This window comes from Haemaphysalis longicornis, unplaced genomic scaffold (assembly GCF_048455015.1).
Source record: "Haemaphysalis longicornis isolate Haplotype H1 unplaced genomic scaffold, Haemaphysalis longicornis Haplotype H1 scaffold_3, whole genome shotgun sequence".
NCBI classification, from domain to species: Eukaryota; Metazoa; Arthropoda; class Arachnida; order Ixodida; family Ixodidae; genus Haemaphysalis; species Haemaphysalis longicornis.
Genome location: NW_027526335.1, coordinates 183,140,192 through 183,163,613, shown reverse-complemented (window position 1 = coordinate 183,163,613; position 23,422 = coordinate 183,140,192). Strand labels below are relative to the sequence as shown.

General features: G+C 48.5%; 67 non-coding genes across 67 annotated transcripts; all 67 read left to right on the top strand.

The window, feature by feature from the left end:
• Positions 1-137: 137 nt before the first annotated feature.
• Positions 138-209, top strand: Trnae-cuc (transfer RNA glutamic acid (anticodon CUC)). Its single transcript has one exon. It is a non-coding gene; the product is annotated as a tRNA-Glu (tRNA).
• Positions 210-472: 263 nt separating this feature from the next.
• Trnae-cuc (transfer RNA glutamic acid (anticodon CUC)) lies at positions 473-544 on the top strand. The gene has a single exon. It is a non-coding gene; the product is annotated as a tRNA-Glu (tRNA).
• Positions 545-807: 263 nt separating this feature from the next.
• Positions 808-879, top strand: Trnae-cuc (transfer RNA glutamic acid (anticodon CUC)). Its single transcript has one exon. It is a non-coding gene; the product is annotated as a tRNA-Glu (tRNA).
• A 263-nt stretch (positions 880-1,142) lies between these two features.
• Positions 1,143-1,214, top strand: Trnae-cuc (transfer RNA glutamic acid (anticodon CUC)). Its single transcript has one exon. It is a non-coding gene; the product is annotated as a tRNA-Glu (tRNA).
• Positions 1,215-1,477: 263 nt separating this feature from the next.
• On the top strand, positions 1,478-1,549 carry Trnae-cuc (transfer RNA glutamic acid (anticodon CUC)). The gene has a single exon. It is a non-coding gene; the product is annotated as a tRNA-Glu (tRNA).
• Positions 1,550-1,811: 262 nt separating this feature from the next.
• Trnae-cuc (transfer RNA glutamic acid (anticodon CUC)) lies at positions 1,812-1,883 on the top strand. The gene has a single exon. It is a non-coding gene; the product is annotated as a tRNA-Glu (tRNA).
• Positions 1,884-1,890: 7 nt separating this feature from the next.
• Positions 1,891-1,962, top strand: Trnah-aug (transfer RNA histidin (anticodon AUG)). Its single transcript has one exon. It is a non-coding gene; the product is annotated as a tRNA-His (tRNA).
• Positions 1,963-2,146: 184 nt separating this feature from the next.
• On the top strand, positions 2,147-2,218 carry Trnae-cuc (transfer RNA glutamic acid (anticodon CUC)). Its single transcript has one exon. It is a non-coding gene; the product is annotated as a tRNA-Glu (tRNA).
• Positions 2,219-2,225: 7 nt separating this feature from the next.
• Positions 2,226-2,297, top strand: Trnah-aug (transfer RNA histidin (anticodon AUG)). The gene has a single exon. It is a non-coding gene; the product is annotated as a tRNA-His (tRNA).
• Positions 2,298-2,815: 518 nt separating this feature from the next.
• Positions 2,816-2,887, top strand: Trnae-cuc (transfer RNA glutamic acid (anticodon CUC)). Its single transcript has one exon. It is a non-coding gene; the product is annotated as a tRNA-Glu (tRNA).
• A 263-nt stretch (positions 2,888-3,150) lies between these two features.
• Trnae-cuc (transfer RNA glutamic acid (anticodon CUC)) lies at positions 3,151-3,222 on the top strand. The gene has a single exon. It is a non-coding gene; the product is annotated as a tRNA-Glu (tRNA).
• Positions 3,223-3,485: 263 nt separating this feature from the next.
• Trnae-cuc (transfer RNA glutamic acid (anticodon CUC)) lies at positions 3,486-3,557 on the top strand. The gene has a single exon. It is a non-coding gene; the product is annotated as a tRNA-Glu (tRNA).
• Positions 3,558-3,820: 263 nt separating this feature from the next.
• On the top strand, positions 3,821-3,892 carry Trnae-cuc (transfer RNA glutamic acid (anticodon CUC)). Its single transcript has one exon. It is a non-coding gene; the product is annotated as a tRNA-Glu (tRNA).
• A 263-nt stretch (positions 3,893-4,155) lies between these two features.
• Positions 4,156-4,227, top strand: Trnae-cuc (transfer RNA glutamic acid (anticodon CUC)). Its single transcript has one exon. It is a non-coding gene; the product is annotated as a tRNA-Glu (tRNA).
• A 258-nt stretch (positions 4,228-4,485) lies between these two features.
• On the top strand, positions 4,486-4,557 carry Trnae-cuc (transfer RNA glutamic acid (anticodon CUC)). Its single transcript has one exon. It is a non-coding gene; the product is annotated as a tRNA-Glu (tRNA).
• A 263-nt stretch (positions 4,558-4,820) lies between these two features.
• On the top strand, positions 4,821-4,892 carry Trnae-cuc (transfer RNA glutamic acid (anticodon CUC)). Its single transcript has one exon. It is a non-coding gene; the product is annotated as a tRNA-Glu (tRNA).
• Positions 4,893-5,482: 590 nt separating this feature from the next.
• Positions 5,483-5,554, top strand: Trnae-cuc (transfer RNA glutamic acid (anticodon CUC)). Its single transcript has one exon. It is a non-coding gene; the product is annotated as a tRNA-Glu (tRNA).
• Positions 5,555-5,817: 263 nt separating this feature from the next.
• Trnae-cuc (transfer RNA glutamic acid (anticodon CUC)) lies at positions 5,818-5,889 on the top strand. Its single transcript has one exon. It is a non-coding gene; the product is annotated as a tRNA-Glu (tRNA).
• A 263-nt stretch (positions 5,890-6,152) lies between these two features.
• Trnae-cuc (transfer RNA glutamic acid (anticodon CUC)) lies at positions 6,153-6,224 on the top strand. Its single transcript has one exon. It is a non-coding gene; the product is annotated as a tRNA-Glu (tRNA).
• A 262-nt stretch (positions 6,225-6,486) lies between these two features.
• On the top strand, positions 6,487-6,558 carry Trnae-cuc (transfer RNA glutamic acid (anticodon CUC)). The gene has a single exon. It is a non-coding gene; the product is annotated as a tRNA-Glu (tRNA).
• A 5,163-nt stretch (positions 6,559-11,721) lies between these two features.
• On the top strand, positions 11,722-11,793 carry Trnae-cuc (transfer RNA glutamic acid (anticodon CUC)). Its single transcript has one exon. It is a non-coding gene; the product is annotated as a tRNA-Glu (tRNA).
• A 7-nt stretch (positions 11,794-11,800) lies between these two features.
• Positions 11,801-11,872, top strand: Trnah-aug (transfer RNA histidin (anticodon AUG)). Its single transcript has one exon. It is a non-coding gene; the product is annotated as a tRNA-His (tRNA).
• Positions 11,873-12,056: 184 nt separating this feature from the next.
• Positions 12,057-12,128, top strand: Trnae-cuc (transfer RNA glutamic acid (anticodon CUC)). Its single transcript has one exon. It is a non-coding gene; the product is annotated as a tRNA-Glu (tRNA).
• Positions 12,129-12,390: 262 nt separating this feature from the next.
• On the top strand, positions 12,391-12,462 carry Trnae-cuc (transfer RNA glutamic acid (anticodon CUC)). Its single transcript has one exon. It is a non-coding gene; the product is annotated as a tRNA-Glu (tRNA).
• A 262-nt stretch (positions 12,463-12,724) lies between these two features.
• On the top strand, positions 12,725-12,796 carry Trnae-cuc (transfer RNA glutamic acid (anticodon CUC)). The gene has a single exon. It is a non-coding gene; the product is annotated as a tRNA-Glu (tRNA).
• Positions 12,797-12,803: 7 nt separating this feature from the next.
• On the top strand, positions 12,804-12,875 carry Trnah-aug (transfer RNA histidin (anticodon AUG)). The gene has a single exon. It is a non-coding gene; the product is annotated as a tRNA-His (tRNA).
• Positions 12,876-13,059: 184 nt separating this feature from the next.
• On the top strand, positions 13,060-13,132 carry Trnae-cuc (transfer RNA glutamic acid (anticodon CUC)). Its single transcript has one exon. It is a non-coding gene; the product is annotated as a tRNA-Glu (tRNA).
• Positions 13,133-13,138: 6 nt separating this feature from the next.
• Positions 13,139-13,210, top strand: Trnah-aug (transfer RNA histidin (anticodon AUG)). The gene has a single exon. It is a non-coding gene; the product is annotated as a tRNA-His (tRNA).
• Positions 13,211-13,394: 184 nt separating this feature from the next.
• Trnae-cuc (transfer RNA glutamic acid (anticodon CUC)) lies at positions 13,395-13,466 on the top strand. The gene has a single exon. It is a non-coding gene; the product is annotated as a tRNA-Glu (tRNA).
• Positions 13,467-13,729: 263 nt separating this feature from the next.
• Positions 13,730-13,801, top strand: Trnae-cuc (transfer RNA glutamic acid (anticodon CUC)). The gene has a single exon. It is a non-coding gene; the product is annotated as a tRNA-Glu (tRNA).
• A 263-nt stretch (positions 13,802-14,064) lies between these two features.
• Positions 14,065-14,136, top strand: Trnae-cuc (transfer RNA glutamic acid (anticodon CUC)). The gene has a single exon. It is a non-coding gene; the product is annotated as a tRNA-Glu (tRNA).
• A 262-nt stretch (positions 14,137-14,398) lies between these two features.
• Trnae-cuc (transfer RNA glutamic acid (anticodon CUC)) lies at positions 14,399-14,470 on the top strand. The gene has a single exon. It is a non-coding gene; the product is annotated as a tRNA-Glu (tRNA).
• Positions 14,471-14,477: 7 nt separating this feature from the next.
• On the top strand, positions 14,478-14,549 carry Trnah-aug (transfer RNA histidin (anticodon AUG)). Its single transcript has one exon. It is a non-coding gene; the product is annotated as a tRNA-His (tRNA).
• Positions 14,550-14,733: 184 nt separating this feature from the next.
• Positions 14,734-14,805, top strand: Trnae-cuc (transfer RNA glutamic acid (anticodon CUC)). The gene has a single exon. It is a non-coding gene; the product is annotated as a tRNA-Glu (tRNA).
• A 263-nt stretch (positions 14,806-15,068) lies between these two features.
• Trnae-cuc (transfer RNA glutamic acid (anticodon CUC)) lies at positions 15,069-15,140 on the top strand. Its single transcript has one exon. It is a non-coding gene; the product is annotated as a tRNA-Glu (tRNA).
• Positions 15,141-15,403: 263 nt separating this feature from the next.
• On the top strand, positions 15,404-15,475 carry Trnae-cuc (transfer RNA glutamic acid (anticodon CUC)). The gene has a single exon. It is a non-coding gene; the product is annotated as a tRNA-Glu (tRNA).
• A 7-nt stretch (positions 15,476-15,482) lies between these two features.
• On the top strand, positions 15,483-15,554 carry Trnaq-cug (transfer RNA glutamine (anticodon CUG)). The gene has a single exon. It is a non-coding gene; the product is annotated as a tRNA-Gln (tRNA).
• A 519-nt stretch (positions 15,555-16,073) lies between these two features.
• Trnae-cuc (transfer RNA glutamic acid (anticodon CUC)) lies at positions 16,074-16,145 on the top strand. The gene has a single exon. It is a non-coding gene; the product is annotated as a tRNA-Glu (tRNA).
• Positions 16,146-16,408: 263 nt separating this feature from the next.
• Trnae-cuc (transfer RNA glutamic acid (anticodon CUC)) lies at positions 16,409-16,480 on the top strand. The gene has a single exon. It is a non-coding gene; the product is annotated as a tRNA-Glu (tRNA).
• Positions 16,481-16,743: 263 nt separating this feature from the next.
• On the top strand, positions 16,744-16,815 carry Trnae-cuc (transfer RNA glutamic acid (anticodon CUC)). The gene has a single exon. It is a non-coding gene; the product is annotated as a tRNA-Glu (tRNA).
• Positions 16,816-17,078: 263 nt separating this feature from the next.
• On the top strand, positions 17,079-17,150 carry Trnae-cuc (transfer RNA glutamic acid (anticodon CUC)). Its single transcript has one exon. It is a non-coding gene; the product is annotated as a tRNA-Glu (tRNA).
• Positions 17,151-17,157: 7 nt separating this feature from the next.
• On the top strand, positions 17,158-17,229 carry Trnaq-cug (transfer RNA glutamine (anticodon CUG)). Its single transcript has one exon. It is a non-coding gene; the product is annotated as a tRNA-Gln (tRNA).
• A 519-nt stretch (positions 17,230-17,748) lies between these two features.
• Positions 17,749-17,820, top strand: Trnae-cuc (transfer RNA glutamic acid (anticodon CUC)). Its single transcript has one exon. It is a non-coding gene; the product is annotated as a tRNA-Glu (tRNA).
• Positions 17,821-18,083: 263 nt separating this feature from the next.
• Trnae-cuc (transfer RNA glutamic acid (anticodon CUC)) lies at positions 18,084-18,155 on the top strand. Its single transcript has one exon. It is a non-coding gene; the product is annotated as a tRNA-Glu (tRNA).
• A 263-nt stretch (positions 18,156-18,418) lies between these two features.
• Positions 18,419-18,490, top strand: Trnae-cuc (transfer RNA glutamic acid (anticodon CUC)). Its single transcript has one exon. It is a non-coding gene; the product is annotated as a tRNA-Glu (tRNA).
• A 7-nt stretch (positions 18,491-18,497) lies between these two features.
• On the top strand, positions 18,498-18,569 carry Trnah-aug (transfer RNA histidin (anticodon AUG)). Its single transcript has one exon. It is a non-coding gene; the product is annotated as a tRNA-His (tRNA).
• A 184-nt stretch (positions 18,570-18,753) lies between these two features.
• On the top strand, positions 18,754-18,825 carry Trnae-cuc (transfer RNA glutamic acid (anticodon CUC)). The gene has a single exon. It is a non-coding gene; the product is annotated as a tRNA-Glu (tRNA).
• Positions 18,826-19,088: 263 nt separating this feature from the next.
• Positions 19,089-19,160, top strand: Trnae-cuc (transfer RNA glutamic acid (anticodon CUC)). The gene has a single exon. It is a non-coding gene; the product is annotated as a tRNA-Glu (tRNA).
• Positions 19,161-19,422: 262 nt separating this feature from the next.
• Trnae-cuc (transfer RNA glutamic acid (anticodon CUC)) lies at positions 19,423-19,494 on the top strand. The gene has a single exon. It is a non-coding gene; the product is annotated as a tRNA-Glu (tRNA).
• Positions 19,495-19,501: 7 nt separating this feature from the next.
• Trnah-aug (transfer RNA histidin (anticodon AUG)) lies at positions 19,502-19,573 on the top strand. Its single transcript has one exon. It is a non-coding gene; the product is annotated as a tRNA-His (tRNA).
• A 184-nt stretch (positions 19,574-19,757) lies between these two features.
• Trnae-cuc (transfer RNA glutamic acid (anticodon CUC)) lies at positions 19,758-19,829 on the top strand. The gene has a single exon. It is a non-coding gene; the product is annotated as a tRNA-Glu (tRNA).
• Positions 19,830-19,836: 7 nt separating this feature from the next.
• Trnah-aug (transfer RNA histidin (anticodon AUG)) lies at positions 19,837-19,908 on the top strand. Its single transcript has one exon. It is a non-coding gene; the product is annotated as a tRNA-His (tRNA).
• A 184-nt stretch (positions 19,909-20,092) lies between these two features.
• On the top strand, positions 20,093-20,164 carry Trnae-cuc (transfer RNA glutamic acid (anticodon CUC)). Its single transcript has one exon. It is a non-coding gene; the product is annotated as a tRNA-Glu (tRNA).
• A 263-nt stretch (positions 20,165-20,427) lies between these two features.
• Positions 20,428-20,499, top strand: Trnae-cuc (transfer RNA glutamic acid (anticodon CUC)). The gene has a single exon. It is a non-coding gene; the product is annotated as a tRNA-Glu (tRNA).
• Positions 20,500-20,506: 7 nt separating this feature from the next.
• Positions 20,507-20,578, top strand: Trnaq-cug (transfer RNA glutamine (anticodon CUG)). The gene has a single exon. It is a non-coding gene; the product is annotated as a tRNA-Gln (tRNA).
• Positions 20,579-20,762: 184 nt separating this feature from the next.
• Positions 20,763-20,834, top strand: Trnae-cuc (transfer RNA glutamic acid (anticodon CUC)). The gene has a single exon. It is a non-coding gene; the product is annotated as a tRNA-Glu (tRNA).
• Positions 20,835-20,841: 7 nt separating this feature from the next.
• On the top strand, positions 20,842-20,913 carry Trnah-aug (transfer RNA histidin (anticodon AUG)). Its single transcript has one exon. It is a non-coding gene; the product is annotated as a tRNA-His (tRNA).
• A 184-nt stretch (positions 20,914-21,097) lies between these two features.
• Trnae-cuc (transfer RNA glutamic acid (anticodon CUC)) lies at positions 21,098-21,169 on the top strand. The gene has a single exon. It is a non-coding gene; the product is annotated as a tRNA-Glu (tRNA).
• Positions 21,170-21,176: 7 nt separating this feature from the next.
• Trnah-aug (transfer RNA histidin (anticodon AUG)) lies at positions 21,177-21,248 on the top strand. Its single transcript has one exon. It is a non-coding gene; the product is annotated as a tRNA-His (tRNA).
• A 184-nt stretch (positions 21,249-21,432) lies between these two features.
• On the top strand, positions 21,433-21,504 carry Trnae-cuc (transfer RNA glutamic acid (anticodon CUC)). The gene has a single exon. It is a non-coding gene; the product is annotated as a tRNA-Glu (tRNA).
• A 7-nt stretch (positions 21,505-21,511) lies between these two features.
• Trnah-aug (transfer RNA histidin (anticodon AUG)) lies at positions 21,512-21,583 on the top strand. Its single transcript has one exon. It is a non-coding gene; the product is annotated as a tRNA-His (tRNA).
• Positions 21,584-21,767: 184 nt separating this feature from the next.
• Trnae-cuc (transfer RNA glutamic acid (anticodon CUC)) lies at positions 21,768-21,839 on the top strand. The gene has a single exon. It is a non-coding gene; the product is annotated as a tRNA-Glu (tRNA).
• Positions 21,840-21,846: 7 nt separating this feature from the next.
• On the top strand, positions 21,847-21,918 carry Trnah-aug (transfer RNA histidin (anticodon AUG)). The gene has a single exon. It is a non-coding gene; the product is annotated as a tRNA-His (tRNA).
• Positions 21,919-22,102: 184 nt separating this feature from the next.
• Trnae-cuc (transfer RNA glutamic acid (anticodon CUC)) lies at positions 22,103-22,174 on the top strand. The gene has a single exon. It is a non-coding gene; the product is annotated as a tRNA-Glu (tRNA).
• A 263-nt stretch (positions 22,175-22,437) lies between these two features.
• Positions 22,438-22,509, top strand: Trnae-cuc (transfer RNA glutamic acid (anticodon CUC)). Its single transcript has one exon. It is a non-coding gene; the product is annotated as a tRNA-Glu (tRNA).
• Positions 22,510-22,851: 342 nt separating this feature from the next.
• Positions 22,852-22,923, top strand: Trnah-aug (transfer RNA histidin (anticodon AUG)). Its single transcript has one exon. It is a non-coding gene; the product is annotated as a tRNA-His (tRNA).
• Positions 22,924-23,107: 184 nt separating this feature from the next.
• Positions 23,108-23,179, top strand: Trnae-cuc (transfer RNA glutamic acid (anticodon CUC)). Its single transcript has one exon. It is a non-coding gene; the product is annotated as a tRNA-Glu (tRNA).
• Positions 23,180-23,422: the final 243 nt, after the last annotated feature.

The following is a 23,422-nucleotide window of genomic DNA, read 5'->3' as shown; positions in this document are numbered from 1 at the left end:
CGTCTTTCCTTATTCACAGCGCAATGCGTTTGCCTGTTCCCAAAATGAGCCCTCTTATGAAATACCTTGCGTTTATTTCAAGTTTTGCATGTCTTCACGATCCCCTTAAAGCAGCGCTTATTTCACACTCGGCGTGTTCCGGCGTTGTCTAGTGGCTAGGATACCTGGCTCTCACCCAGGAGGCCCGGGTTCGATTCCCGGCGTCGGAAAGTCTTCGATCTCATGGTGTAATGGTTAGCACTCTGCGCTATGAATCCAGCGATCCGAGTTCAAATCTCGGTGAGACCTTACATTTTTAGATGTATAACACACTTTTGCCAATCGTTACTCCGGCCCGTCTTTCCTTATTCACAGCGCAACGCGTTTGCCTGTTCCCAAAATGAGCCCTCTTATGAAATAACGTGCGTTTATTTCAAGTTTTGCGTGTCTTCACGATCCCCTAAAAGCAGCGCCTTTTTCACACTCGGCGTGTTCCGGCGTTGTCTAGTGGCTAGGATACCTGGCCCTCACCCAGGAGGCCCGGGTTCGATTCCCGGCGTCGGAAAGTCTTCGATCTCATGGTGTAATGGTTAGCACTCTGCGCTATGAATCCAGCGATCCGAGTTCAAATCTCGGTGAGACCTTACATTTTTAGATGTATAACACACTTTTGCCAATCGTTACTCCGGCCCGTCTTTCCTTATTCACAGCGCAATGCGTTTGCCTGTTCCCAAAATGAGCCCTCTTATGAAATAACGTGCGTTTATTTCAAGTTTTGCATGTCTTCACGATCCCCTTAAAGCAGCGCTTATTTCACACTCGGCGTGTTCCGGCGTGGTCTAGTGGCTAGGATACCTGGCCCTCACCCAGGAGGCCCGGGTTCGATTCCCGGCGTCGGAAAGTCTTCGATCTCATGGTGTAATGGTTAGCACTCGGCGCTATGAATCCAGCGATCCGAGTTCAAATCTCGGTGAGACCTTACATTTTTAGATGCATAACACACTTTTGCCAATCGTTACTCCGGCCCGTCTTTCCTTATTCACAGCGCAATGCGTTTGCCTGTTCCGAAAATGAGCCCTCTTATGAAATAACGTGCATTTATTTCAAGTTTTGCATGTCTTCACGATCCCCTTAAAGCAGCGCTTATTTCCCACTCGGCGTGTTCCGGCGTTGTCTAGTGGCTAGGATACCTGGCTCTCACCCAGGAGGCCCGGGTTCGATTCCCGGCGTCGGAAAGTCTTCGATCTCATGGTGTAATGGTGACCACTCTGCGCTATGAATCCAGCAATAAGAGTTCAAATCTCGGTGAGACCTTACATTTTTAGATGTATAACACACTTTTGCCAATCGTTACTCCGGCCCGTCTTTCCTTATTCACAGCGCAATGCGTTTGCCTGTTCCCAAAATGAGCCCTCTTATGAAATAACCTGCGTTTATTTCAAGTTTTGCGTGTCTTCACGATCCCCTAAAAGCAGCGCCTTTTTCACACTCGGCGTGTTCCGGCGTTGTCTAGTGGCTAGGATACCTGGCTCTCACCCAGGAGGTCCGGGTTCGATTCCCGGCGTCGGAAAGTCTTCGATCTCATGGTGTAATGGTTAGCACTCTGCGCTATGAATCCAGCGATCCGAGTAAAATCTCGGTGAGACCTTACATTTTTAGATGTATAACACACTTTTGCCAATCGTTACTCCGGCCCGTCTTTCCTTATTCACAGCGCAATGCGTTTGCCTGTTCCCAAAATGAGCCCTCTTATGAAATAACGTGCATTTATTTTAAGTTTTGCATGTCTTCACGATCCCCTTAAAGCAGCTCTTATTTCACACTCGGCGTGTTCCGGCGTTGTCTAGTGGCTAGGATACCTGGCTCTCACCCAGGAGGCCCGGGTTCGATTCCCGGCGTCGGAAAGTTTTCGGTCTCATGGTGTAATGGTTAGCACTCTGCGCTATGAATCCAGCGATCCGAGTTCAAATCTCGGTGAGACCTTACATTTTTAGATGTATAACACACTTTTGCGAATCGTTACTCCGGCCCGTCTTTCCTTATTCACAGCACAATGCGTTTGCCTGTTCCCAAAATGAGCCCTCTTATGAAATAACGTGCATTTATTTCAAGTTTTGCATGTCTTCACGATCCCCTTAAAGCAGCGCTTATTTCACACTCGGCGTGTTCCGGCGTTGTCTAGTGGCTAGGATACCTGGCTCTCACCCAGGAGGCCCGGGTTCGATTCCCGGCGTCGGAAAGTTTTCGGTCTCATGGTGTAATGGTTAGCACTCTGCGCTATGAATCCAGCGATCCGAGTTCAAATCTCGGTGAGACCTTGCATTTTTAGATGTATAACACACTTTTGCCAATCGTTACTCCGGCCCGTCTTTCCTTATTCACAGCGCAATGCGTTTGCCTGTTCCCAAAATGAGCCCTCTTATGAAATAACTTGCGTTTATTTCAAGTTTTGCATGTCTTCACGATCCCCTTAAAGCAGCGCTTATTTCACACTCGGCGTGTTCCTGCGTTGTCTAGTGACTAGGATACCTGGCTCTCACCCAGGAGGCCCGGGTTCGATTCCCGGCGTCGGAAAGTCTTCGATCTCATGGTGTAATGGTTAGCACTCTGCGCTATGAATCCAGCGATCCGAGTTCAAATCTCGGTGAGACCTTACATTTTAGATGTATAACACACTTTTGCCAATCGTTACTCCGGCCCGTCTTTCCTTATTCACAGCGCAATGCGTTTGCCTGTTCCCAAAATGAGCCCTCTTATGAAATAACGTGCGTTTATTTCAAGTTTTGCGTGTCTTCACGATCCCCTAAAAGCAGCGCCTTTTTCACACTCGGCGTGTTCCGGCGTTGTCTAGTGGCTAGGATACCTGGCTCTCACCCAGGAGGTCCGGGTTCGATTCCCGGCGTCGGAAAGTCTTCGATCTCATGGTGTAATGGTTGGCACTCTGCGCTATGAATCCAGCGATCCGAGTTCAAATCTCGGTGAGACCTTACATTTTTAGATGTATAACACACTTTTGCCAATCGTTACTCCGGCCCGTCTATCCTTATTCACAGCGCAATGCGTTCGCCTGTTCCCAAAATGAGCCCTCTTATGAAATAACGTGCATTTATTTCAAGTTTTGCATGTCTTCACGATCCCCTTAAAGCAGCGCTTATTTCACACTCGGCGTGTTCCGGCGTTGTCTAGTGGCTAGGATACCTGGCTCTCACCCAGGAGGCCCGGTTTCGATCCCCGGCGTCGGAAAGTTTTCGGTCTCATGGTGTAATGGTTAGCACTCTGCGCTATGAATCCAGCGATCCGAGTTCAAATCTCGGTGACACCTTACATTTTTAGATGTATAACACACTTTTGCCAATCGTTACTCCGGCCCGTCTTTCCTTATTCACAGCGCAATGCGTTTGCCTGTTCCCAAAATGAGCCCTCTTATTAAATAACGTGCGTTTATTTCAAGTTTTGCATGTCTTCACGATCCCCTTAAAGCAGCGCTTATTTCACACTCGGCGTGTTCCGGCGTTGTCTAGTGGCTAGGATACCTGGCCCTCACCCAGGAGGCCCGGGTTCGATTCCCGGCGTCGGAAAGTCTTCGATCTCATGGTGTAATGGTTAGCACTCTGCGCTATGAATCCAGCGATCCGAGTTCAAATCTCGGTTAGACCTTACAATTTTAGATGTATAACACACTTTTGCCAATCGTTACTCCGACCCGTATTTCCTTATTCACAGCGTAATGCGTTTGCCTGTTCCCAAAATGAGCCCTCTTATGAAATAACGTGCATTTATTTCAAGTTTTGCATGTCTTCACGATCCCCTTAAAGCAGCGCTTATTTCACACTCGGCGTGTTCCGGCGTTGTCTAGTGGCTAGGATACCTGGCTCTCACCCAGGAGGCCCGGGTTCGATTCCCGGCGTCAGAAAGTCTTCGGTCTCATGGTGTAATGGTTAGTATTCTGGAATCTGAATCCAGCGATCCGAGTTCAAATCTTGGTGAGACCTTACATTTTTAGATGTATAACCCACTTTTGCCAATCGTTACTCCGACCCGTATTTCCTAATTCACAGCGTAATGCGTCCGCCTGTTCCCAAAATGAGCCCTCTTATGAAATAACGTGCATTTATTTCAAGTTGTGGATGTCTTCACGATCCCCTTAAAGCAGCGCTTCTTTCACACTCGGCGTGTTCCGGCGTTGTCTAGTGGCTAGGATACCTGGCTCTCACCCAGGAGGCCCGGGTTCGATTCCTGGCGTCGGAAAGTTTTCGGTCTCGTGGTGTAATGGTTAGCACTCTGCGCTATGAATCCAGCGATCCGAGTTCAAATCTCGGTGAGACCTTACATTTTTAGATGTATAACACACTTTTGCCAATCGTTACTCCGGCCCGTCTTTCCTTATTCACAGCGCAATGCGTTTGCCTGTTCCCAAAATGAGCCCTCTTATGAAATAACGTGCGTTTATGTTTTGCATGTCTTCACGATCCCCTTAAAGCAGCGCTTATTTCACACTCGGCGTGTTCCGGCGTTGTCTAGTGGCTAGGATACCTGGCTCTCGACCAGGAGGCCCGGGTTCGATTCCCGGCGTCGGAAAGTTTTCGGTCTCATGGTGTAATGGTTAGCACTCTGCGCTATGAATCCAGCGATCCGAGTTCAAATCTCTTTGAGACGTTACATTTTTAGATGTATAACACACTTTTGCCAATCGTTACTCCGACCCGTATTTCCTTATTCACAGCGTAATGCGTCCGCCTGTTCCCAAAATGAGCCCTCTTATGAAATAACGTGCATTTATTTCAAGTTGTGGATGTCTTCACGATCCCCTTAAAGCAGCGCTTCTTTCACACTCGGCGTGTTCCGGCGTTGTCTAGTGGCTAGGATACCTGGCTCTCACCCAGGAGGCCCGGGTTCGATTCCCGGCGTCGGAAAGTTTTCGGTCTCATGGTGTAATGGTTAGCACTCTGCGCTCTGAATCCAGCCATCCGAGTTCAAATCTCTTTGAGACCTTAAATTTTTAGATGTATAACACACTTTTGCCAATTTTTACTCCGGCCCGTCTTTCCTTATTCACAGCGCAATGCGTTTGCCTGTTCCCAAAATGAGCCCTCTTATGAAATAACGTGCATTTATTTCAAGTTTTGCATGTCTTCACGATCCCCTTAAAGCAGCGCTTATTTCACACTCGGCGTGTTCCGGCGTTGTCTAGTTGTCTGGCTCTAACCCAGGAGGCACGGGTTCGATTCCCGGCGTCGGAAAGTCTTCGTTCTCGTGGTGTAATGGTTAGCACTCTGCGCTCTGAATCCAGCGGTCCGAGTTCAAATCTCGGTGAGACCTTACATTTTTAGATGTATAACACACTTTTGCCAATCGTTACTCCGGCCCGTCTTTCCTTATTCACAGCGCAATGCGTTTGCCTGTTCCCAAAATGAGCCCTCTTATGAAATAACGTGCATTTATTTAAAGATTTGCATGTCTTCACGATCCCCTAAAAGCAGCGCTTATTTGACACTCGGCGTGTTCCGGCGTTGTCTAGTGGCTAGGATACCTGGCTCTCACCCAGGAGGCCCGGGTTCGATTTCCGGCGTCGGAAAGTTTTCGGTCTCATGGTATAATGGTTAGAACTCTGCGCTCTGAATCCAGCGATCCGAGTTCAAATCTCGGTGAGACCTTACATGTTTAGATGTATAACACACTTTTGCCAATCGTTACTCTGGCCCGTCTTTCCTTATTCACAGCGCAATGCGTTTGCCTGTTCCCAAAATGAGCTCTCTTATGAAATAACGTGCGTTTATTTCAAGTTTTGCATGTCTTCACGATCCCCTTAAAGCAGCGCTTATTTCACACTCGGCGTGTTCCGGCGTTGTCTAGTGGCTAGGATACCTGGCTCTCACCCAGGAGGCCCGGGTTCGATTCCCGGCGTCGGAAAGTCTTCGATCTCATGGTGTAATGGTTAGCACTCTGCGCTATGAATCCAGCAATCCGAGTTCAAATCTCGGTGAGACCTTACATTTTTAGATGTATAACACACTTTTGCCAATCGTTACTCCGGCCCGTCTTTCCTTATTCACAGCGCAATGCGTTTGCCTGTTCCCAAAATGAGCCCTCTTATGAAATAACCTGCGTTTATTTCAAGTTTTGCGTGTCTTCACGATCCCCTAAAAGCAGCGCCTTTTTCACACTCGGCGTGTTCCGGCGTTGTCTAGTGGCTAGGATACCTGGCTCTCACCCAGGAGGTCCGGGTTCGATTCCCGGCGTCGGAAAGTCTTCGATCTCATGGTGTAATGGTTAGCACTCTGCGCTATGAATCCAGCGATCCGAATAAAATCTCGGTGAGACCTTACATTTTTAGATGTATAACACACTTTTTCCAATCGTTACTCCGGCCCGTCTTTCCTTATTCACAGCGCAATGCGTTTGCCTGTTCCCAAAATGAGTCCTCTTATGAAATAATGTGCATTTATTTTAAGTTTTGCATGTCTTCACGATCCCCTTAAAGCAGCTCTTATTTCACACTCGGCGTGTTCCGGCGTTGTCTAGTGCCTAGGATACCTGGCTCTCACCCAGGAGGCCCGGGTTCGATTCCCGGCGTCGGAAAGTCTTCGATCTCATGGTGTAATGGTTAGCACTCTGCGCTATGAATCCAGCGATCCGAGTTCAAATCTCGGTGGGACCTTACATTTTTAGATGTATAACCCACTTTTGCCAATCGTTACTCCGGCCCGTCTTTCCTTATTCACAGCGTAATGCGTCCGCCTGTTCCCAAAATGAGCCCTCTTATGAAATAACGTGCATTTATTTCAAGTTTTTCATGTCTTCACGATCCCCTTAAAGCAGCGCTTCTTTCACACTCGGCGTGTTCCGGCGTTGTGATTCTGCTTCCGGCCGCGCTAGTGTGCGGACGCGGGATGATTGGCTCCTCAGGAGCGGTGAATGCGGCCATGTCTGGCCGCGGAAACAGGTTTTTTGGACAGGAATCGGAAGATTACCCCGTGAGTTTGCCAATGATGCCAACAGGTCGGTGTGTTTTAAACACCATTTTTCTACATGCGGACGTTCGTGCGAGGCCTTATCGCGTCGAAGATTTCAGGGACACTTTGGCTCGTTTGGAACTGCTCCCCGAGGTGCTTGCCTTGGGGGCGTATCAAATGAACCACGTATGGGCCCTGACATTCAGGGACGAAGGCGGCGTAAAGCGCATGCTCGCGGCCACCGACGTGAAGGTGAAGGAGCGCCGGTGCCTGGTCATCGATCCGGCGAACCAAGATGTGCGGATGAAATTGCACTGGATTCTTTACAACGTGCCGGACGAGGAGGTGCGAGCGGCGCTGCTACCGTACGGGCGTGTCATCGACATCGGACGCGAGAAGTGGCGGGTCAAGGGCATGAACGAGAAAGGTTCGACGACGCGGTCGGTGACCCTCAGGCTCAACGCAGGCGTGAGGATCGACGACCTGCCGCACGAGCTCCGGGTTGCGGGCGGCCAGGCGCTCGTGGTCGTGCCAGGCAGGGCCCCGCAGTGCCTCCGCTGCTCGGGGACGGGCCATATGAGGCGCGACTGCAAGGTGCCTCGCTGCACGGTCTGCCGCCGCTTCGGTCACGAAGCGACACAGTGCGTGCGGACGTATGCACATGTCACCGGACCTGTCGGAGGCGCGGACGCGGCCGAAAACCGTATGGACGAGGAGGAGGCGGAGGCGGCCGCGGCCGGTGGAGGTGGTGCGTCCGCACCCGGGGACCCTTTGGCGGAACCAGGCGTGGAGGACGTAAATGCTGCGCTCGCGGAGCAGCAATCGACCTCCCAGAACGACCCTACGCCAGTGGCACCTGTGCTGGACGCGAAAAGTGAGGAGTGTGTTGGGGCGGGTCCGACGAACACCGCCTTAACTCGTGAAGTGCGTGACGCCGGCGACGGTGACGGAGACGACCCCGAAGCCACCGTCAAGCGGCCGCGTAAGGAGGACGACAAGCGTGAGGACTCTGGTGACTCCGGCAACGTCAAGGCAAGTGTGGGAGGGGTTATGCTGAGGCGTCCAAGCTTCAAGCCAAAGCCCAACACCACGCCTTATGACAGAGGACATGCAACGGGGAAGCCACCGTAAGCGAAGCGTTTGCTGTTTTTTTGGGGAGAGGTCTTCGAGTGAGCGGTACGGCACGGACAACACTTATTCTTTTTTTGAGGGGTAGAAAAGGGGGCGGGGCCAGTGTTTCTGTAACGCGTGTGTAACAATGTGCGACGTGCCTTCATCTTCCATTCATGCGGTGTTCATATCATCTGCGTTGTGCCACCCTTAATGTACGCGGTCTTTCTGAGCGCAAACGTCAAAGTCAATTGTACAGACTCATCAGCGAAAGGCAGTTAGACGTCGTGGCCTTTCAGGAGACTAAAGTAGAGTCCGAGCAAAGCACGGAAAGGATGGTGGGGGTGTTCAATTCCAGTTATGAAGTCTGTGTCAGCCATGCAGTTGGTTTATCGGCTGGGTGTCTCATTTTAATACGTCGGAGCAGCGGCGCAGTAGTGCAAAACGTGATGTCCAGTTTGTCTGGGCGCTTTGTTATTTGTGATTTTATTTTTGCCTCAAAAGAATGGCGTATTGTTTGCGTGTACGCGCCGACAAAAGCCGATGAAAGGAAAGTGTTTTTCGAAGAATTACGGGCGTGGCTTGGCACAGAACGGGTTGTCGTGTTAATGGGAGATTTTAATTGTGTGTGCTCGGCTCGCGATAAATCTACTTGTACTCCTTATCGCGACGGAAGCACGATTGCATTGACTGGTATCGCGGCAGATTTTGGTTTGGAAGACGTGGGGGATGCGTTGGAAAGTAAGACGCAGATCCAATTCACCCACTTTCAAGGCACGAGCCACGCAAGATTAGACCGAGCATATATTTCGTTAGAACTTCTGCCGGAGTGCTCGGAGTATAGTGTTACACCCGTGTCGTTCAGCGACCATTGCCTGGTGTCGTTCTTGATTGGAAAGCGCAAAGATAAAAAGTCGTTCAACTGGGACTTGTGGAAAATGAACAGCTTATTGTTGAAGGATGAAGAATTTGTAAAAGAAGTGACGAAAAAGATTAGGAACCTTGAACAGGATACATGTGACTGTGCCTCTAAGTGGGAGAACTTCAAAGCAGAAATTAAGATGTCAGCATTGGAAAGGTCAGCTGCCTTAAATTATGAGAAAAGAAAAAAGGAAGCCCTGCTTAGAGCAAACCTGGAGACGCTTTCTGCACTAGAGTGCAAGTCACCTGGACTGTTCAAGGAAGACATTAAAACTTTGAAACATCAGATAGAGGCTATAGAACAAGAAAAATATCATGGCGCGATAGTGCGTGCTCGTGCGGAAAAGTTCATGTTAGGGGAAGCCCCTACAAAGAGAGCACTTAGCTCTGAAAAGAGATACGCTACCCGCAACTCTATCGCGGAAATAGAGTATAAAGGGCAGGTTCTCGATGAACAACAAGCAATTAGCAATGCTTTTTGTGAGTTTTATGATGGTTTGTTTTCGTGTCAACCTGTAGACTTAGAACGATTTAAGGACAATTTTTTAAATTTCTTGTCGACGATAGATGCAGAGGTAAAAGAAAATTTAGAATTACCAATTACAGTAGAAGAAGTTAGGAAGGCTATCGATGAATTAAGTCCTGGAAAGTCTCCAGGCCCTGACGGGTTGTGCACTGCGTTCTACAAAGCTTTCCGCAATCACCTAAGTCCAGTGTTATGTGACCTGTACACAGAAGCGTACACACTAGGAAGACTTCCACCCTCGTTCTCACAATCGCACACTGTTCTCATACCCAAAACAGATGTAAAAGAAGAGCTCAGAAAAGTTACGGCGTATAGGCCGATATCTTTAACGAATGTAGATTATAAAATATTAATGAAAGTCTTAGCAAGGAGGTTACAGAGTGTGATAATAGACATAGTAGGCGAACACCAAACATGTGGAATAAAAGGAAGGTCTATAACTAGTAATATACACATAGCAAGGAGCATTCTCGAGTGTTGTGACGGAATGGATGAGGTTGTAGCCATGCTACAAATAGACCTTGAGAAGGCCTTTGATAAGGTCTCACATGAGCTACTCTATACTATTTTGGAAAACATAAACCTAGGAAAAGTAATAACGGAGGGCGTAAGAATGGCGTATAAGGAGTGTTCAACAAGGCTGGTAATAAATAAGTCAGTGAGCCGTCAAATAACTGTCACGCGTTCAGTGCGGCAAGGATGCCCGCTGTCCCCTTTGCTCTTTTGTTTGTACATCGAGTCGTTTTGTGCAAGCATAATAAACAGCAATAATATTCATGGTTTCCAGTTGCAGGCGTGCGAGGTACGTGTATTGGCATACGCGGACGATATCGCTTTATTTTGTCGAGACAGAAAAAGTATTAGCAATGCAGTTGCGTTGCTTAAGACATTTTGTGAGTATACTGGGAGCTCTGTAAATTGGAGCAAGTGCATGGGATTCTGGCACGGCAATTGGGACGTAACCCCTAGTGTCTTTGAAGGTATGAACTGGCAGGTTGTGCCGGTCAAATACTTAGGCGTGCCACTTGAAAACTACAGAGATAGCGATCCGTACTGGCGAAGCCAGACGACTGCGATGCGTGATAAAGCGGAAAAGTGGGAAGGGAAGGGGCGTGCACTGTCGATGTTTGCGCGCGCAACGGTGTGCAACATATTTTTGTTCGCGAAACTTTGGTACGTTTTGCAAGTGATTCACTGTTCTCGCGCTAATGTTCAGAGGCTGCATCGCGTTTGTGCTGTTTTTGTTTGGGGCTCGTCCTGGGAAAGGACGAGTAGGACGAATCTTTTTCGAAGAGTACGCGAAGGCGGTTTATCGCTCTCGCATCTTTTTTTGAGACAAGTGGTGAATCGTTTTTATTTCTTGCGCGAGGTAAAGGACCCCTTCCTGCGCACTGTTATTCAGGTCAGGTTAGGCAGGCTATTGCCCCAATTTATTGTTACGTCATGTCAAAGCTATAATGGAGGAGTACACGGGTATTTAAAAGAAGTTGTTCAAGCGACACAATTTCTTTGTGTACGGTTCTCTATGGAGTACTTGAGTGCTGTGTCGAAGAAAAAGTTGTATAAAGACCTTGCTGAAATCTGTTTTCCTGTTCCTTTATACCGATCCATGTTTTCGGTGGGCCCCGGGCAGAACGTTTTGAAACGTGTAAAAGCTATGGCCATTCCCCCGGGTGTCAAAACATTTTTCTTTAAACTGCACTGTGGAGTGTTACCAGTTAAAACATGGATGTTAGAAAAGGGTCTGTTTGTGCCATGGGGTGTGGACTGTTCTTTATGTAAAAAGCCCGAGACGGTGGAACATGTTTTTTTGGATTGTTGGGATGGGGTGTTTTTGTGGGACGTTCTTCAGCGAACATTGAAAAAGGAGTTTCCGTTGAGCCCTTATGGCATCCGGTTTCTGGCAGTGCAAAACGATAACGGAGTGCCTTATGACCTAGTGATGTTGCTGGTCCTCCACGGAATATGGAGGTCTCGAATGGCGTTTCGCCACTGTGACGTAGACGGAAGGCCAGCAAGGCAGTATTTCTGTGAGAGTGCCCAACGTATTGTAGAAATGTGGAAGAGTCAGAACTGTACTCCTGAATGGTTGCATGAATTTGAAAAGGTATTGTCTATGCCCCGTTTTTAGTTATGTAGCGCTGGCTTGAGTGAAGTCAGCGATTTTATCATATGTACCGTTGTTTCTGGATTTTGTTTGAAACCGGCAATAAAGAAAAAAAAAAAAAGTGTTCCGGCGTTGTCTAGTGGCTAGGATACCTGGCTCTCACCCAGGAGGCCCGGTTTCGATTCCCGGCGTCGGAAAGTTTTCGGTCTCATGGTGTAATGGTTAGCACTCTGCGCTATGAATCCAGCGATCCGAGTTCAAATCTCGGTGAGACCTTACATTTTTAGATGCATAACACACTTTTGCCAATCGTTACTCCGGCCCGTCTTTCCTTATTCACAGCGCAATGCGTTTGCCTGTTCCCAAAATGAGCCCTCTTATGAAATAACGTGCATTTATTTCAAGTTTTGCATGTCTTCACGATCCCCTTAAAGCAGCGCTTATTTCACACTCGGCGTGTTCCGGCGTTGTCTAGTGGCTAGGATACCTGGCTCTCACCCAGGAGGCCCGGGTTCGACTCCCGGCGTCGGAAAGTCTTCGATCTCATGGTGTAATGGTTAGCACTCTGCGTTATGAATCCAGCAATCCGAGTTCAAATCTCGGTGAGACCTTACATTTTTAGATGTATAACACACTTTTGCCAATCGTTACTCCGGCCCGTCTTTCCTTATTCACAGCGCAATGCGTTTGCCTGTTCCCAAAATGAGCCCTCTTATGAAATAACCTGCGTTTATTTCAAGTTTTGCGTGTCTTCACGATCCCCTAAAAGCAGCGCCTTTTCACACTCGGCGTGTTCCGGCGTTGTCTAGTGGCTAGGATACCTGGCCCTCACCCAGGAGGCCCGGGTTCGATTCCCGGCGTCGGAAAGTCTTCGATCTCATGGTGTAATGGTTAGCACTCTGCGCTATGAATCCAGCGATCCGAGTAAAATCTCGGTGAGACCTTACATTTTTAGATGTATAACACACTTTTGCCAATCGTTACTCCGGCACGTCTTTCCTTATTCACAGCGCAATGCGTTTGCCTGTTCCCAAAATGAGCCCTCTTATGAAATAACGTGCATTTATTTTAAGTTTTGCATGTCTTCACGATCCCCTTAAAGCAGCTCTTATTTCACACTCGGCGTGTTCCGGCGTTGTCTAGTGGCTAGGATACCTGGCTCTCACCCAGGAGGCCCGGGTTCGATTCCCGGCGTCGGAAAGTTTTCGGTCTCATGGTGTAATGGTTAGCACTCTGCGCTATGAATCCAGCGATCCGAGTTCAAATCTCGGTGAGACCTTACATTTTTAGATGTATAACACACTTTTGCCAATCGTTACTCCAGCCCGTCTTTCCTTATTCACAGCGCAATGCGTTTGCCTGTTCCCAAAATGAGCCCTCTTATGAAATAACGTGCATTTATTTCAAGTTTTGCATGTCTTCACGATCCCCTTAAAGCAGCGCTTATTTCACACTCGGCGTGTTCCGGCGTTGTCTAGTGGCTAGGATACCTGGCTCTCACCCAGGAGGCCCGGGTTCGATTCCCGGCGTCGGGAAGTTTTCGGTCTCATGGTGTAATGGTTAGCACTCTGCGCTATGAATCCAGCGATCCGAGTTCAAATCTCGGTGAGACCTTACATTTTTAGATGTATAACACACTTTTGCCAATCGTTACTCCAGCCCGTCTTTCCTTATTCACAGCGCAATGCGTTTGCCTGTTCCCAAAATGAGCCCTCTTATGAAATAACTTGCGTTTATTTCAAGTTTTGCATGTCTTCACGATCCCCTTAAAGCAGCGCTTATTTCACACTCGGCGTGTTCCGGCGTTGTCTAGTGGCTAGGATACCTGGCTCTCACCCAGGAGGCCCGGGTTCGATTCCCGGCGTCGGAAAGTCTTCGATCTCATGGTGTAATGGTTAGCACTCTGCGCTATGAATCCAGCGATCCGAGTTCAAATCTCGGTGAGACCTTACATTTTTAGATGTATAACACACTTTTGCCAATCGTTACTCCGGCCCGTCTTTCCTTATTCACAGCGCAATGCGTTTGCCTGTTCCCAAAAAGAGCCCTCTTATGAAATAACGTGCGTTTATTTCAAGTTTTGCATGTATTCACGATCCCCTTAAAGCAGCGCTTATTTCACACTCGGCGTGTTCCGGCGTTGTCTAGTGGCTAGGATACCTGGCTCTCACCCAGGAGGCCCGGGTTCGATTCCCGGCGTCGGAAAGTCTTCGATCTCATGGTGTAATGGTTAGCACTCTGCGCTATGAATCCAGCAATCCGAGTTCAAATCTCGGTGAGACCTTACATTTTTAGATGTATAACACACTTTTGCCAATCGTTACTCCGGCCCGTCTTTCCTTATTCACAGCGCAATGCGTTTGCCTGTTCCCAAAATGAGCCCTCTTATGAAATAACCTGCGTTTATTTCAAGTTTTGCGTGTCTTCACGATCCCCTAAAAGCAGCGCCTTTTTCACACTCGGCGTGTTCCGGCGTTGTCTAGTGGCTAGGATACCTGGCTCTCACCCAGGAGGTCCGGGTTCGATTCCCGGCGTCGGAAAGTCTTCGATCTCATGGTGTAATGGTTAGCACTCTGCGCTATGAATCCAGCGATCCGAGTAAAATCTCGGTGAGACCTTACATTTTTAGATGTATAACACACTTTTGCCAATCGTTACTCCGGCCCGTCTTTCCTTATTCACAGCGCAATGCGTTTGCCTGTTCCCAAAATGAGCCCTCTTATGAAATAACGTGCATTTATTTTAAGTTTTGCATGTCTTCACGATCCCCTTAAAGCAGCTCTTATTTCACACTCGGCGTGTTCCGGCGTTGTCTAGTGGCTAGGATACCTGGCTCTCACCCAGGAGGCCCGGGTTCGATTCCCGGCGTCGGAAAGTTTTCGGTCTCATGGTGTAATGGTTAGCACTCTGCGCTATGAATCCAGCGATCCGAGTTCAAATCTCGGTGAGACCTTACATTTTTAGATGTATAACACACTTTTGCGAATCGTTACTCCGGCCCGTCTTTCCTTATTCACAGCACAATGCGTTTGCCTGTTCCCAAAATGAGCCCTCTTATGAAATAACGTGCATTTATTTCAAGTTTTGCATGTCTTCACGATCCCCTTAAAGCAGCGCTTATTTCACACTCGGCGTGTTCCGGCGTTGTCTAGTGGCTAGGATACCTGGCTCTCACCCAGGAGGCCCGGGTTCGATTCCCGGCGTCGGAAAGTTTTCGGTCTCATGGTGTAATGGTTAGCACTCTGCGCTATAAATCCAGCGATCCGAGTTCAAATCTCGGTTAGACCTTACATTTTTAGATGTATAACACACTTTTGCCAATCGTTACTCCGACCCGTATTTCCTTATTCACAGCGTAATGCGTCCGCCTGTTCCCAAAATGAGCCCTCTTATGAAATAACGTGCATTTATTTCAAGTTGTGGATGTCTTCACGATCCCCTTAAAGCAGCGCTTCTTTCACACTCGGCGTGTTCCGGCGTTGTCTAGTGGCTAGGATACCTGGCTCTCACCCAGGAGGCCCGGGTTCGATTCCCGGCGTCGGAAAGTCTTCGGTCTCATGGTGTAATGGTTAGCACTCTGCGCTCTGAATCCAGCCATCCGAGTTCAAATCTCTTTGAGACCTTAAATTTTTAGATGTATAACACACTTTTGCCAAACGTTACTCCGGCCCGTCTTTCCTTATTCACAGCGCAATGCGTTTGCCTGTTCCCAAAATGAGCCCTCTTATGAAATAACGTGCATTTATTTCAAGTTTTGCATGTCTTCACGATCCCCTTAAAGCAGCGCTTATTTCACACTCGGAGTGTTCCGGCGTTGTCTAGTGGCTAGGATACCTGGCTCTCACCCAGGAGGCCCGGGTTCGATTCCCGGCGTCGGAAAGTCTTCGGTCTCGTGGTGTAATGGTTAGCACTCTGCGCTCTGAATCCAGCGGTCCGAGTTCAAATCTCGGTGAGACCTTACATTTTTAGATGTACAACACACTTTTGCCAATCGTTACTCCGGCCCGTCTTTCCTTATTCACAGCGCAATGCGTTTGCCGGTTCCCAAAATGAGCCCTCTTATGAAATAACGTGCATTTATTTAAAGATTTGCATGTCTTCACGATCCCCTAAAAGCAGCGCTTATTTGACACTCGTCGTGTTCCGGCGTTGTCTAGTGGCTAGGATACCTAGCTCTCACCCAGCAGGCCCGGGTTCGATTTCCGGCGTCGGAAAGTTTTCGGTCTCATGGTATAATGGTTAGAACTCTGCGCTCTGAATCCAGCGATCCGAGTTCAAATCTCGGTGAGACCTTACATGTTTAGATGTATAACACACTTTTGCCAATCGTTACTCTGGCCCGTCTTTCCTTATTCACAGCGCAATGCGTTTGCCTGTTCCCAAAATGAGCTCTCTTATGAAATAACGTGCGTTTATTTCAAGTTTTGCATGTCTTCACGATCCCCTTAAAGCAGCGCTTATTTCACACTCGGCGTGTTCCGGCGTTGTCTAGTGGCTAGGATACCTGGCTCTCACCCAGGAGGCCCGGGTTCGATTCCCGGCGTCGGAAAGTCTTCGATCTCATGGTGTAATGGTTAGCACTCTGCGCTATGAATCCAGCAATCCGAGTTCAAATCTCGGTGAGACCTTACATTTTTAGATGTATAACACACTTTTGCCAATCGTTACTCCGGCCCGTCTTTCCTTATTCACAGCGCAATGCGTTTGCCTGTTCCCAAAATGAGCCCTCTTATGAAATAACCTGCGTTTATTTCAAGTTTTGCGTGTCTTCACGATCCCCTAAAAGCAGCGCCTTTTTCACACTCGGCGTGTTCCGGCGTTGTCTAGTGGCTAGGATACCTGGCTCTCACCCAGGAGGTCCGGGTTCGATTCCCGGCGTCGGAAAGTCTTCGATCTCATGGTGTAATGGTTAGCACTCTGCGCTATGAATCCAGCGATCCGAGTTCAAATCTCGGTGGGACCTTACATTTTTAGATGTATAACCCACTTTTGCCAATCGTTACTCCGGCCCGTCTTTCCTTATTCACAGCGTAATGCGTCCGCCTGTTCCCAAAATGAGCCCTCTTATGAAATAACGTGCATTTATTTCAAGTTTTTCATGTCTTCACGATCCCCTTAAAGCAGCGCTTCTTTCACACTCGGCGTGTTCCGGCGTTGTCTAGTGGCTAGGATACCTGGCTCTCACCCAGGAGGCCCGGGTTCGATTCCCGGCGTCGGAAAGTCTTCGGTCTCATGGTGTAATGGTTAGCACTCTGCGCTCTGAATCCAGCCATCCGAGTTCAAATCTCTTTGAGACCTTAAATTTTTAGATGTATAACACACTTTTGCCAAACGTTACTCCGGCCCGTCTTTCCTTATTCACAGCGCAATGCGTTTGCCTGTTCCCAAAATGAGCCCTCTTATGAAATAACGTGCATTTATTTCAAGTTTTGCATGTCTTCACGATCCCCTTAAAGCAGCGCTTATTTCACACTCGGAGTGTTCCGGCGTTGTCTAGTGGCTAGGATACCTGGCTCTCACCCAGGAGGCCCGGGTTCGATTCCCGGCGTCGGAAAGTCTTCGGTCTCGTGGTGTAATGGTTAGCACTCTGCGCTCTGAATCCAGCGGTCCGAGTTCAAATCTCGGTGAGACCTTACATTTTTAGATGTATAACACACTTTTGCCAATCGTTACTCCGGCCCGTCTTTCCTTATTCACAGCGCAATGCGTTTGCCGGTTCCCAAAATGAGCCCTCTTATGAAATAACGTGCATTTATTTAAAGATTTGCATGTCTTCACGATCCCCTAAAAGCAGCGCTTATTTGACACTCGTCGTGTTCCGGCGTTGTCTAGTGGCTAGGATACCTAGCTCTCACCCAGCAGGCCCGGGTTCGATTTCCGGCGTCGGAAAGTTTTCGGTCTCATGGTATAATGGTTAGAACTCTGCGCTCTGAATCCAGCGATCCGAGTTCAAATCTCGGTGAGACCTTACATGTTTAGATGTATAACACACTTTTGCCAATCGTTACTCTGGCCCGTCTTTCCTTATTCACAGCGCAATGCGTTTGCCTGTTCCCAAAATGAGCTCTCTTATGAAATAACGTGCGTTTATTTCAAGTTTTGCATGTCTTCACGATCCCCTTAAAGCAGCGCTTATTTCACACTCGGCGTGTTCCGGCGTTGTCTAGTGGCTAGGATACCTGGCTCTCACCCAGGAGGCCCGGGTTCGATTCCCGGCGTCGGAAAGTCTTCGATCTCATGGTGTAATGGTTAGCACTCTGCGCTATGAATCCAGCAATCCGAGTTCAAATCTCGGTGAGACCTTACATTTTTAGATGTATAACACACTTTTGCCAATCGTTACTCCGGCCCGTCTTTCCTTATTCACAGCGCAATGCGTTTGCCTGTTCCCAAAATGAGCCCTCTTATGAAATAACCTGCGTTTATTTCAAGTTTTGCGTGTCTTCACGATCCCCTAAAAGCAGCGCCTTTTTCACACTCGGCGTGTTCCGGCGTTGTCTAGTGGCTAGGATACCTGGCTCTCACCCAGGAGGTCCGGGTTCGATTCCCGGCGTCGGAAAGTCTTCGATCTCATGGTGTAATGGTTAGCACTCTGCGCTATGAATCCAGCGATCCGAGTTCAAATCTCGGTGGGACCTTACATTTTTAGATGTATAACCCACTTTTGCCAATCGTTACTCCGGCCCGTCTTTCCTTATTCACAGCGTAATGCGTCCGCCTGTTCCCAAAATGAGCCCTCTTATGAAATAACGTGCATTTATTTCAAGTTTTTCATGTCTTCACGATCCCCTTAAAGCAGCGCTTCTTTCACACTCGGCGTGTTCCGGCGTTGTCTAGTGGCTAGGATACCTGGCTCTCACCCAGGAGGCCCGGTTTCGATTCCCGGCGTCGGAAAGTTTTCGGTCTCATGGTGTAATGGTTAGCACTCTGCGCTATGAATCCAGCGATCCGAGTTCAAATCTCGGTGAGACCTTACATTTTTAGATGCATAACACACTTTTGCCAATCGTTACTCCGGCCCGTCTTTCCTTATTCACAGCGCAATGCGTTTGCCTGTTCCCAAAATGAGCCCTCTTATGAAATAACGTGCATTTATTTCAAGTTTTGCATGTCTTCACGATCCCCTTAAAGCAGCGCTTATTTCACACTCGGCGTGTTCCGGCGTTGTCTAGTGGCTAGGATACCTGGCTCTCACCCAGGAGGCCCGGGTTCGACTCCCGGCGTCGGAAAGTCTTCGATCTCATGGTGTAATGGTTAGCACTCTGCGTTATGAATCCAGCAATCCGAGTTCAAATCTCGGTGAGACCTTACATTTTTAGATGTATAACACACTTTTGCCAATCGTTACTCCGGCCCGTCTTTCCTTATTCACAGCGCAATGCGTTTGCCTGTTCCCAAAATGAGCCCTCTTATGAAATAACCTGCGTTTATTTCAAGTTTTGCGTGTCTTCACGATCCCCTAAAAGCAGCGCCTTTTTCACACTCGGCGTGTTCCGGCGTTGTCTAGTGGCTAGGATACCTGGCCCTCACCCAGGAGGCCCGGGTTCGATTCCCGGCGTCGGAAAGTCTTCGATCTCATGGTGTAATGGTTAGCACTCTGCGCTATGAATCCAGCGATCCGAGTAAAATCTCGGTGAGACCTTACATTTTTAGATGTATAACACACTTTTGCCAATCGTTACTCCGGCCCGTCTTTCCTTATTCACAGCGCAATGCGTTTGCCTGTTCCCAAAATGAGCCCTCTTATGAAATAACGTGCATTTATTTTAAGTTTTGCATGTCTTCACGATCCCCTTAAAGCAGCTCTTATTTCACACTCGGCGTGTTCCGGCGTTGTCTAGTGGCTAGGATACCTGGCTCTCACCCAGGAGGCCCGGGTTCGATTCCCGGCGTCGGAAAGTTTTCGGTCTCATGGTGTAATGGTTAGCACTCTGCGCTATGAATCCAGCGATCCGAGTTCAAATCTCGGTGAGACCTTACATTTTTAGATGTATAACACACTTTTGCCAATCGTTACTCCAGCCCGTCTTTCCTTATTCACAGCGCAATGCGTTTGCCTGTTCCCAACATGAGCCCTCTTATGAAATAACGTGCATTTATTTCAAGTTTTGCATGTCTTCACGATCCCCTTAAAGCAGCGCTTATTTCACACTCGGCGTGTTCCGGCGTTGTCTAGTGGCTAGGATACCTGGCTCTCACCCAGGAGGACCGGGTTCGATTCCCGGCGTCGGAAAGTTTTCGGTCTCATGGTGTAATGGTTAGCACTCTGCGCTATGAATCCAGCGATCCGAGTTCAAATCTCGGTGAGACCTTACATTTTTAGATGTATAACACACTTTTGCCAATCGTTACTCCAGCCCGTCTTTCCTTATTCACAGCGCAATGCGTTTGCCTGTTCCCAAAATGAGCCCTCTTATGAAATAACTTGCGTTTATTTCAAGTTTTGCATGTCTTCACGATCCCCTTAAAGCAGCGCTTATTTCACACTCGGCGTGTTCCGGCGTTGTCTAGTGGCTAGGATACCTGGCTCTCACCCAGGAGGCCCGGGTTCGATTCCCGGCGTCGGAAAGTCTTCGATCTCATGGTGTAATGGTTAGCACTCTGCGCTATGAATCCAGCGATCCGAGTTCAAATCTCGGTGACACCTTACATTTTTAGATGTATAACACACTTTTGCCAATCGTTACTCCGGCCCGTCTTTCCTTATTCACAGCGCAATGCGTTTGCCTGTTCCCAAAAAGAGCCCTCTTATGAAATAACGTGCGTTTATTTCAAGTTTTGCATGTCTTCACGATCCCCTTAAAGCAGCGCTTATTTCACACTCGGCGTGTTCCGGCGTTGTCTAGTGGCTAGGATACCTGGCTCTCACCCAGGAGGCCCGGGTTCGATTCCCGGCGTCGGAAAGTCTTCGGTCTCGTGGTGTAATGGTTAGCACTCTGCGCTCTGAATCCAGCGGTCCGAGTTCAAATCTCGGTGAGACCTTACATTTTTAGATGTATAACACACTTTTGCCAATCGTTACTCCGGCCCGTCTTTCCTTATTCACAGCGCAATGCGTTTGCCGGTTCCCAAAATGAGCCCTCTTATGAAATAACGTGCATTTATTTAAAGATTTGCATGTCTTCACGATCCCCTAAAAGCAGCGCTTATTTGACACTCGTCGTGTTCCGGCGTTGTCTAGTGGCTAGGATACCTAGCTCTCACCCAGGAGGCCCGGGTTCGATTCCCGGCGTCGGAAAGTTTTCGGTCTCATGGTGTAATGGTTAGCACTCTGCGCTATGAATCCAGCGATCCGAGTTCAAATCTCGGTGAGACCTTACATTTTTAGATGTATAACACACTTTTGCCAATCGTTACTCCGGCCCGTCTTTCCTTATTCACAGCGCAATGCGTTTGCCTGTTCCCAAAATGAGCCCTCTTATGAAATAACGTGCATTTATTTTAAGTTTTGCATGTCTTCACGATCCCCTTAAAGCAGCTCTTATTTCACACTCGGCGTGTTCCGGCGTTGTCTAGTGGCTAGGATACCTGGCTCTCACCCAGGAGGCCCGGGTTCGATTCCCGGCGTCGGAAAGTTTTCGGTCTCATGGTGTAATGGTTAGCACTCTGCGCTATGAATCCAGCGATCCGAGTTCAAATCTCGGTGAGACCTTACATTTTTAGATGTATAACACACTTTTTCCAATCGTTACTCCGGCCCGTCTTTCCTTATTCACAGCGCAATGCGTTTGCCTGTTCCCAAAATGAGCCCTCTTATGAAATAATGTGCATTTATTTTAAGTTTTGCATGTCTTCACGATCCCCTTAAAGCAGCTCTTATTTCACACTCGGCGTGTTCCGGCGTTGTCTAGTGGCTAGGATACCTGGCTCTCACCCAGGAGGCCCGGGTTCGATTCCCGGCGTCGGAAAGTTTTCGGTCTCATGGTGTAATGGTTAGCACTCTGCGCTATGAATCCAGCGATCCGAGTTCAAATCTCGGTGAGACCTTACATTTTTAGATGTATAACACACTTTTGCCAATCGTTACTCCGGCCCGTCTTTCCTTATTCACAGCGCAATGCGTTTGCCTGTTCCCAAAATGAGCCCTCTTATGAAATAACGTGCATTTATTTCAAGTTTTGCATGTCTTCACGATCCCCTTAAAGCAGCGCTTATTTCACACTCGGCGTGTTCCGGCGTTGTCTAGTGGCTAGGATACCTGGCTCTCACCCAGGAGGCCCGGGTTCGATTCCCGGCGTCGGAAAGTTTTCGGTCTCATGGTGTAATGGTTAGCACTCTGCGCTATGAATCCAGCGATCCGAGTTCAAATCTCGGTGAGACCTTACATTTTTAGATGTATAACACACTTTTGCCAATCGTTACTCCGGCCCGTCTTTCCTTATTCACAGCGCAATGCGTTTGCCTGTTCCCAAAATGAGCCCTCTTATGAAATAACTTGCGTTTATTTCAAGTTTTGCATGTCTTCACGATCCCCTTAAAGCAGCGCCTATTTCACACTCGGCGTGTTCCGGCGTTGTCTAGTGGCTAGGATACCTGGCTCTCACCCAGGAGGCGCGGGTTCGATTCCCGGCGTCGGAAAGTCTTCGATCTCATGGTGTAATGGTTAGCACTCTGCGCTATGAATCCAGCGATCCGAGTTCAAATCTCGGTGAGACCTTACATTTTTAGATGTATAACACACTTTTGCCAATCGTTACTCCGGCCCGTCTTTCCTTATTCACAGCGCAATGCGTTTGCCTGTTCCCAAAATGAGCCCTCTTATGAAATAACGTGCGTTTATTTCAAGTTTTGCGTGTCTTCACGATCCCCTAAAAGCAGCGCCTTTTTCACACTCGGCGTGTTCCGGCGTTGTCTAGTGGCTAGGATACCTGGCCCTCACCCAGGAGGCCCGGGTTCGATTCCCGGCGTCGGAAAGTCTTCGATCTCATGGTGTAATGGTTAGCACTCTGCGCTATGAATCCAGCGATCCGAGTTCAAATCTCGGTGAGACCTTACATTTTTAGATGTATAACCCACTTTTGCCAATCGTTACTCCGGCCCGTCTTTCCTTATTCACAGCGTAATGCGTCCGCCTGTTCCCAAAATGAGCCCTCTTATGAAATAACGTGCATTTATTTCAAGTTTTTCATGTCTTCACGATCCCCTTAAAGCAGCGCTTCTTTCACACTCGGCGTGTTCCGGCGTTGTCTAGTGGCTAGGATACCTGGCTCTCACCCAGGAGGCCCGGTTCCGATTCCCGGCGTCGGAAAGTTTTCGGTCTCATGGTGTAATGGTTAGCACTCTGCGCTATGAATCCAGCGATCCGAGTTCAAATCTCGGTGAGACCTTACATTTTTAGATGCATAACACACTTTTGCCAATCGTTACTCCGGCCCGTCTTTCCTTATTCACAGCGCAATGCGTTTGCCTGTTCCCAAAATGAGCCCTCTTATGAAATAACGTGCATTTATTTCAAGTTTTGCATGTCTTCACGATCCCCTTAAAGCAGCGCTTATTTCACACTCGGCGTGTTCCGGCGTTGTCTAGTGGCTAGGATACCTGGCTCTCACCCAGGAGGCCCGGGTTCGACTCCCGGCGTCGGAAAGTCTTCGATCTCATGGTGTAATGGTTAGCACTCTGCGTTATGAATCCAGCAATCCGAGTTCAAATCTCGGTGAGACCTTACATTTTTAGATGTATAACACACTTTTGCCAATCGTTACTCCGGCCCGTCTTTCCTTATTCACAGCGCAATGCGTTTGCCTGTTCCCAAAATGAGCCCTCTTATGAAATAACCTGCGTTTATTTCAAGTTTTGCGTGTCTTCACGATCCTCTAAAAGCAGCGC